Genomic DNA, 7728 nt, shown 5'->3' with positions numbered 1-7728 from the left:
AGCACATTGGCCTTCTCAAGCCTCAGGGCCCCGATCTGAAAATGAAAACCACAGCGCCCCCCCCCAAGAAAACCAGAGTGGGACTTATCCGCCTTTAAAATTTTGGAGGAGGGATAAAATAAGGACCCACCCAAAGGTGGGCCCTAGTAAACAGGCCTGGTGATCTGCTCCAGGGAAGCCACAGCCTTGGACACCCTGGAGGGCGGTTCTGCCCCACACGTGGGGTCACTGTGAGTCAGAATCAACTTGATGACGACTGACCACAGCAGCCACATGTTCAGGGTGGCTCCGAGCAATTGGTAAAGCCGGGACTCTCCACTGCCTGAGGGCCTGGCTGGGCCTACCGTCATCGAGGTCTGAATACCTCCTCTATCAGTGTCCTTGATTCTGGAAGCCCAAAACCAAAGCCAAACTCAGGGCCATCGAGTGGATTTGGACTCACTGTGACCCCATAGGACCGAGTACAGCATTCCAAGGCTGTAAATCTTTACATCTTTGTTGGGGCAGAAATCCCTGTCTTTCTTTAAGGAGTGCCTGGTGGGTTCGAATTGCTGACCTTGTGGCGTTAGCAGCCAAAGGTGTAACCCATGATGCCTCAAGCCCTCCTCTCTGAAGACGCTATCCGGGAGTTCTTTTCCCCAGCTAAACCGAGAGCCCGAAGATTCTGTCAGACTAAGGCTTGTTTACGTTTGAGAAGCTTCCCACGATGGCTCAAAACATTCATATCCCTATTGTGAAAGTTGAGAGCTCTCCCCAGGAATGTCCGTGGACCCCAGTCCTGAGGAAGCCCTCCAGGTCCAGGTCCGTGTGGAGGGTGAGTACGGAGCCGGAATTTAGAACATGGGAAGAGCCCTTCCTGGTGACTCCGCCCCCTCTCAGTGCTGTTTTCTGCTTGCCACTTGGGGATCTCTCGTGGCTGTGAGCTTCCAGGGGCATGGGCTCTGCTTCTTTCCTGGTAGGGCCAGTGTGGACCTTGGCGCAGGACCTCAAAGCATTGTGAGAAAAATGACCAGAACCTACTCCCGGGGCACTCTCTAACTCAGGGCTTTCCCATCTGGTTCTGAACACCCAGCGCGGCACCTGTCTTCCCACAGGTGCTCAATGAATGTTTGCAACGGATTATCTGGCCCTTAAATAAACCCAGCCCCGTAGCTACCAGAAACTGGAAGATACTTCTCGAACTTGCCTCATATTGTCGGAACTTCCCAGCCCTTGTTCTCTCTGTCTGGAAAGTCTTGACACGCCCCTCACAGCCAATTGACATTCTGAGCACCTTTGGCTGACTTCTTTCTGGGATGCCTCTTCTGAGCAGCCTGATCCCAATCCAACACTGTCCTGGTCCCAATCCAAGACCACCCAGAGTCAGAAACCTCCAGAGACTTCCCCCATCTCACACAGGGCTGCCTTGAGTCTCAACACTTCAACTGCCAGCCCCTTCCTTAGTCCGGAGCCCATCCCAGCATGTCACACAGCATCTCTAATGTGTGTATGCATGTAGAGGATCCCTGCTGGTGTCGTGGTTAAGCCTGGCTGGTGGTGAGAAAGACTAGGCTTTCTACTCCTTTAAACAGTTACAGTCTCTGAAAGCCACAGGGAGTCGCTATGAGTCAGCATTGACTAGATTGCAGCAAGTTCGAGTTTTATGGATGTTGTTTTTAAACATATATGTATATATTTATTACACACACACTATATATGTTTATTACACACATACTATATATATATGTTTATTACACACACACGAACACCTCAGGGATCCCTGGGGGCATACTCCATTACAGATGAGCAGCTAACCACAGTCAGCAGTTCGACATCACCAGCCACACTCAGGAGAAAGATGAGGCGCTTCACTCCGTAGAGTTACAGTGTGGGCGGGAAGGCAGCACTAGAACAGATTGTGATAACACCACTCATTTTAAAAGTGATTTAACAATGAAAATTTTAAAAAGAAAGAAAATGTTATGAAATTGATTGGAGTCATGATAGTGCAATTCGTCATGATATGATTGAGCTATTGAATTGTATGATATGTGGATTATGTGCCAATAAAACCATAAAAAAAAGAGTCACCGTTTTGGAAACACACAGGGGCAAGTCGACTCCACCCTATAGGCTCGCTCTGAGTCGGCACCAATTTGATGGCAGTGAAATAGAAAAGCCACAGTGGCCATCGAGTTGCTTTTGATTCATGGTGACCCTATGTGTCAGGCTTCTGCCATGTTTCGCTTGGTCTATTATACACCCACAACACTGGTGTGGCCTATGACCAGCTGTCCTGCCGAATTTAAGGAGATTCTTGGGGTGCAGGCCCTGACAGTGTGTCCGGCTCCCAATTTCAGGGGAGAATTGATTGAATTCCAGGAAAAGACTGTTCTCTTATGAACTTTAACGCCAGCTGTCGTTTCTGCAGCCCACAACCCCCACTCCATCCCTGTTCCTAAGGGGTCCGCATCCCTTTCCCAAGCCTCCTCCACCCCTGAGAGCTGGAAAGATGCTTCCCCGGCTTCTCCCCCACCACCACCTTCTAGGTTCCAACCCGCAGCACTTCCGGCTGGGATTCTCCATCTTGGACCTGCTCCCAGGGATTTCTGGAAGTGTCCGATCATGAAAGCAGATGGTTTTCATGATGCTGATTTGGGGTTTAACCACTCGGCCTGGCATTGCCAGGATGACGGGGCTCACTCTTAGTACAGCATGGGGTGGGGTGAGAGGTCTTCTCGTCCTTGCAGCTCAATCTTGATTTTACATCAACCTTGTTTTTCTTCACTCTGATTCTGGGTCCTCTCTTGGAGGTGGCTTTGGCCCTGCATTGATCTTCCCCGTCACCTCTAGGCTGGGTCTGAGGAAGCCTGGGGCCCCCTGGGATGGCAGGCAGGGCCCCCAAGGCCCTGCCCTCCCAGCCCTGACTTGTGAGTGTGATCACCCTGGCCTGCTCCGTGGCCGGCAGCTTCCTAAATGGAAACCAGCCCCTCTGGCTTGAAGCTGCTCCCCAAGGGCTCCAGGGATCGGCCAGCACTTGGTTTGTATGTTTTTAATACAAAGACTTTTCTGTTCTTCCGAGCTGTAATAAAAACAACTCAACACACCCACACAAGTGCATTCCATACAAACTTGACTGTAGTGAAAATTACCAACACATTCACTTGAGTTGCTGCATTCACTGGATTTTTATGGACCTGGAACCGCCAGGAGAGATGGCTGAAAAAGATAAGCATTCTTACCAATTGCAAATACTTCATGAGAACACAGGAATTGCTCGATATTGCCCCATCGAGCTTTGGAGAGAGGTTCTGAACTGGGAACAATTTACCCCCTTGGGGACATTTAACAATGACTCAGGGCATTTTTGGTTAGGGTGGGTGCTTCTGGCACCTAGTAGGTAGAAACCACCTTTTCGGCTAAATGTCCTACCCAGCTCAGGACAGCCCCCACAACTAAGAATTTTCTAGGCCAAGTGGCACTTGCTGAGATGGGGAAACCCTGATCTACGGGAAGGCTTTGAATGCCTGGGCTGGCATGTGTTTGCTAGGTGGCTCTGAGTGGATTCTGACTCATAACAACTTAAGACTGTAATGGATTCCCATAACCCTGGATTTTACGTAGCTGTGTTCCTCAAAACTGCCTTATTGTTCTCACCATTGGCTTAATATGTAAATAAAGTTAAGCTAATAAGACACTACTCAGGACTTCTGGTAATCTTCCTTAATTTTTTTTTTTAATTTGTGACCAATTGGAATGAGTTGTGAAGGAACCCTCATGGTGTAGTGACCTATACTTTGTGGTTGGTAACCACAAGGTCAGAGGCTCAAACCCACCCACCACTCTATGGAGGGGAAAACGAGGTTGTCTGCTCCCATAAAGATTTATAGCCTCAGAAAACCTAAGCAGGGAATTCTGCTCAGTCTTTTAGGGTCACAATGAGTTAGAATCAACGATGGCAGCAGGTTGGGGACTGGTTGCTGCTCGGTGTGCTCCCAGCAGCCAACTGCCCAGCTTCAGGGTCGCCCACTATACCCCTCCTGGGCCACCTTCCTGACTTAGGGGGAAGGGAGATTGTCGTGCTAATAGGGGCTCTGATGGTGCAGTGGTTAAGTGCCCAGCTGCACCCAGGTGATCACTTTGAAAGCAGCACTTCTTCACCAGGAAACAGCTGGGACAGTCTGCCTTTGTAAAGACCCGCCTTGGAAATCCTCTGGGGCAGTGCTCCTCTGCCCCACAGGGTGCCGTGCTGCCACGGAGTCAAGTCTGGCACCTAGTGACCCTACAGGAAAAGGTAGAACTGCCCCTCTGTGTGTTTCCAAGACTGCAACTTTTTACAGGAGTAGAAAGCCTCGGCTTTCTCCAGTGAAGCAGGTGATGGTTTCAAACTCCTGACCTTGCCGTTAGCAGCCCAATACGTAACGACTACACCACAAGGGCTGCCAATCAAAAATGGAGAGGGCATCGAGTGTGTACCGAAGAGAAGGTGGGCTGTCTGTCGCAGGGCAGATGGTTTTGTCAGCTGTGTGCCCCGCTGCATCCTAGCCCTGGATCAGTGCCTGGCACAGAGCAGGTGCCTATTACGTGTCCACTGAATGAAAGGGGTGGGGGGCCTTGTCACCAATGCCTCTGAGGGACTGACGGGTGTCCCGGCATTCAGAAACCCCCCAGGGTCAGTGAAGGGTACCGCTGTGCCTTGGGGACTGCTTCTTCAGAGAGTCTCTGGTCTTCACTGATCTGCTGTCCGAGGCTCAGCCAGTCCTTTCACACCTGAGGAGGTCCCAGGCACCTGTGCACAGGAGAGTTTCGCAGTACAGGGAGCCTCTGGGCATCGCAGGCACACTTTCCTCCCAGAAGTTCTCTGTCAGGGAGGCTGAGACCAGACACCCAGGGAGCTGGCCTCAAGTCCCCCAATTCACTGTTGAAAGCTCCCTCGAGCATCCCCTCCACTATGGGGGGTCCACTCTGTACCCCGTGAGCATCCACTAAGGGCCTGGGTTCTGCTCAGGGCCATGCTTACCCATGACATCTTAAGCTACGCAAAGTTTCCATGTCGGAACAGACACAGTTTCCTGTGTCTTCTCAAGCCTCACCTGGACCATCATGCACGAGGCCGCCTTTGTGACCTGTGCTACAGCCCCACTTCCTCCTGTGTCGTGTTTCTCTGTGCCCTTGATGAGCCTCACCGGGCACCTGCACTATGCCACAGCAGCGCATGATGCTCCCGGCTGACCCCAACGGAAGCTCATGATGACTCAGTACAGGGGACCGTTTAATAAAATACACACCTCAAAAATCTTAGCCCAGTACTGCCAGCCTCCCAACTGTCTTCATCTCTTGGCTCTTCTTCAACCCGGGCAGGTTACCAGACCCTGTCTGTTACAGTGGCCCTGGTCAGCATGGCAGATTTAGCACATGGGCTTTGCGCTGCTGCACCAGTCATCCTTGACCCCTCGGAGGGGGCTTGGGAATGTGTGGTGCTGACCCTCCCCTGCTCTGAGCACCAAGGAGGCCACACGGCCTCCCATCTTGGACATTCAGGTCCCACCATCTCAACTGGGAGATGTTAGGCATGGTTCCATCTCTCTAAATCTAATTTCTTCAACTGTAAAATACTACCAGTTGCCTCATTCGGCAACTGTGAGGATTAAATGGAATAGAGCAGGCCAAGTACTGAGAACAATACCAGGAACACAGTAAGCCCTTGATGAATGCTAGCTGTCATCACAGGAGTCTTAGGGGGGCTCCAACAGCTGCCTAGCTGTCTCGACAGCTCCCGAAGGATGGGCAGTTCAATGCTGCCCTAGAAGCACTTCTAACGAAAGCCCTGACTATTGAACTCTGAAAGGTGACAGCCATGGAAAGCCATGTGGAGCGCAGGTCTTCTGTCACACACACACACACACACACACACACACACACACACGGAGTTCCCACGAGTCACAGCCGCCTCTGTGACTGTCATCGGACCCCTGCTGCAGACCGGAACTGGCCTGTGCTGCCCTAGGTGAGTGCGTCCTGGGCTTTCTTCCTAGTCCGGAGCCCTGCCGTGAGTTCTTATGCAAGGAGCAGAGGAGCACCTTCCATGGGATGAGAAGCCTGCTAAGTAGCCTCGATCACATCCACAGTGTCCACAGACACAGGACTCCGGGGATCTGCCCCTTCCCCAAGTTTACTGATGCAGTGACCTGCCATGGCCAGGCCCTTCCTCACAGCCTGGTGCCACTGCAGACTGACCTCTGACCCTGCAGAGCAGCCCCTCCTCGGCCCTCTCAGAAGCTTTTCCACTTGTAGAGGCCTTGGGGGTGGGGATAGGGGGTGTCCTGGCCAGGACATCCAGGGGAAAGGGATGCTGTTTACATGTTAGCCAGCTCTATTGTTTCTAAGGACATGGGGTGAGCATTTCCCGTGACTAGGCAGGATTGGGCAGAATTCTCCACACGGGGAGCCGCCGGCCTGTATGAAGTGAAAGTCCTCACTTCGGATATCAGTCATCTAGCAGAATCTAAAAGCTGCCACCTAATCTCAAAGTTCAGAATGTGGGTGTATTATGACCCTGGGTGGTGCACATGTCTAATGGGATCGGCTGCGAACCGAAACCCAGAGCTCCTTGGAAGGAAGTCCCGGACCTCCCAAAAGATCACAGTTCCCGAAAACCCTGATTGTGGTTGCCATTGAACCATACTGCTTGGTGGGATTGAACTATGACATGATATGATATCTGTATTAGCTCCCAATAAAAGGGTTTTTTGGGGGGAAAAAGTCTGTTGTGGAGCAAGCTTGCTTTGCTGCAGTCAGATGTGGGGCTGAGAGAAACCTCAAAGAGGTCAGCCTAGTGCTGTCCTCAGCACCTCAGTACCTGCCCCTCCTGAGAGAGACTGCACCCCACAGCCTGCTCCTTCCACAGCTGACCCCACCCGGCCTTTCAGACAGCGGGTGAACTGATGCCAAGGAGGCTGGTGCCATCACAGTCCAGCATTTGGCTGCTAATGGAAAGGCCCATGGTTCAAACCCAGGCATTCTGTGAGAAAAGAGCCTGGTGATCCACTCCCTTGGTGCTGGGCGGTGGGGGGAGTTCTCTATGTGCTACTGGGTGGCCGTGAGCCGGCATTGACTCAATGATACGCGTGACAACGTGCTGATGCCGTTTACACAAACCCAGTTATCTTCTCCTACTCAGATCACTCCAGCAGCTTCCTCATAGCCCCCATCTTCTGCCTCACCCCCCTACAAGTTAATCTCTACCCAGCTGCAGGGCGATCACGTGACAATGCAAGGTTGATGTTGCCGCGCTTCTCCCAGCGTTTCAGCATCTAAATAGCTCATAAGCCGTTCTGACTCTTCTCATGTCTACCCAGGTATTCTCTCACCAGAGAACCTGACCGGCCAGACTGATAAAGTAACAGCACACTCGCCTAGTGGCTCCTTATGCACAGCATCGCTGACGCAAGACCAAAAAACTCAACTCACTGCCACGAGTCCACGCTGACTCCTCATAGAGACCTCCCTGTGGGTTTCCAACACTGAATAGAAAGCCCCATCTCTCTCCCTACGAGCTGCTGGTGGTTTCCAACTGCCGACCATGTGAACCGCAGCCCAACGCGTGTCACCACTACCCCGCCAGGGCTCCTGCTGACACAGTAAGTCTTGTTTATTGCGTATTTTTTATCATCTGTCTCCCTCCTGGCACTGTCAGCTCTTGGAGGGCTGGACATTGTTCTGTCCGGGGCTCTATTCCCAATGCCTAGC

This window comes from Echinops telfairi, unplaced genomic scaffold (genome assembly GCF_000313985.2).
Source record: "Echinops telfairi isolate 266 unplaced genomic scaffold, ASM31398v2 ScPeMD7_7422;HRSCAF=8460, whole genome shotgun sequence".
Lineage (NCBI taxonomy): Eukaryota > Metazoa > Chordata > Mammalia > Afrosoricida > Tenrecidae > Echinops > Echinops telfairi.
Note: the sequence above shows the minus strand (reverse complement) of the source record.